Source organism: Fulmarus glacialis, unplaced genomic scaffold (assembly GCF_000690835.1).
Source record: "Fulmarus glacialis isolate BGI_N327 unplaced genomic scaffold, ASM69083v1 scaffold372, whole genome shotgun sequence".
In the NCBI taxonomy this organism is placed as follows: Eukaryota; Metazoa; Chordata; class Aves; order Procellariiformes; family Procellariidae; genus Fulmarus; species Fulmarus glacialis.
In genome coordinates this window covers 2,913-4,721 of record NW_009195684.1, presented here as the reverse complement: position 1 = coordinate 4,721, position 1,809 = coordinate 2,913, and positions in this window count along the sequence as shown.

Genomic DNA, 1,809 nt, shown 5'->3' with positions numbered 1-1,809 from the left:
CGCTCTTCCCTTTTGAATCATTTATGTTCAATCTCTCTGCCACTGTGCTGCTTCCCTCATTGCTCTCCGGGCTCTGTTGTTGCCTTTCAGCCTCGATGCCTGGCTCTTTGCCTTCCTTTATTGCCAGTCCTCAGCTTTTGGTTCAACTGCATTTGGCCTCCACTTGGACAACCCAGCTGACTTTGCTGAATTTTGCCTCATCCACCTCCATGTTAAAAGTGCAGCCCTAGGAAAACTCCCGCCCTCATTGCAAAGATAACCCTAATCTGCCTGGACTAACAAAGTGGGAAAACACATTCACTCCACTAACCTCATCACACCTCTGAGTTTCTCCTCTCTATAAACCTGTTTGTTAAACTCACTTATGTAATTGTTGTATCCCAGTCCTGCAGTGAATGTCATGCCAGGAGTCTGCAGACAGCTCTACTTAACACAGCTGTGGGAATGCACCCATTTTGAAACACTTTGCTTTTTATTCTTGAGATTAATATGTCTGGGATGCTCATCCCCAAGTACTGGTAATGCAAATCAAGGGAAACACTTTCAATGTATTATTAAAATGAAAAGAAACTTATTCCCCACTTTCTCCTTCCCACTAGAAAACAGGGATACCGTTTCATGATTTTAGCATGAGTCTTGCAGTATTTCTTGTCTTTACTTCTTGTTCTTATTCAGAACTCAATTTTTGTGTCCATTTTCCATGACCAGAATCCACTCTAAACTGGGCAAGTATTTAAAGGGAAGGTTTTGGCATATTCCATACTGATTTTATTTTTACTGCAATAACCAAATAAATGCAGCTATGTTAATATAAAAGAAATGTTCACTTAATATTTTGCTTTACTTAGAAGAACATTTAAGAAGAAAGATGGAAATGTAAGAAGAAAGATGAAAATGTAAGAAGAAAGAGAAGGTCTGGAGAGGAAGAATAGCTTGAGAGCCTACCAAAACTTTGATTATATAGTATAATGAAAAGTTAGGTTATCAAAATGAAGATTTTTATGGAAGAAACTGAATCATACTCACATTACATCAAACTTCCACAGCCATTAAATCCAAGAATCTGCATGGTTTGTGTAACTATTCAAGCAACACAACCGCCTTAAGTACAGAAATACAATTACTGCCTTATTTTTCATGGCAAAAGGGAGGTGAAGGTCGGAAGTTGACACAGCCAAGAAAACTGAACTCTCCCATTAAAGCCATATTATACACTGAAACTTAGAATGGCTTGTTAAAGAAACAGAAATGTCTGTACCAGTTCCTAAACTAATAACTATAACACAACGCTTTGTGAAAATTTTCCTATTGCCAGATAACATCTCCTCCACATTGCTGTGTACACAGCAGAGAAACGGAGATTTTTTTTTTAATCAAATTTCAAAAGGAATTATCATTCTCACAATGACTTAGTACCATTTTGTTGGTATTTTGGTAGGTTGGTTTTGATTTGGTATTTATGGGTTGAAGGGAACTAAGGCAAGAAATCTCAATGTTTTATACGGAAACAAACCAAAAAAGGACTTTAAATCATCCTGTAAAAAACTAAGAATTTTCAGTCAGAACACGTAAATACAGACTTTTCATTTGAAATTTTTGAGTGAAAGAAACCAATAACCTGCTCAGCTAGCTCTAACAGTAACCACTTTGTGATATAAAAATGAAAATAAAAACTGTTTTACTTGTCCATATGTCAGAATCTCTCCTCTATTAATAGGGTCCTATTAACTTACTCTAAAGAGAAGAGTATCACGTATGGAGAAATACTCTTATTTCTTATGGAGAAATATTTTATCAAAATGTTTGTAC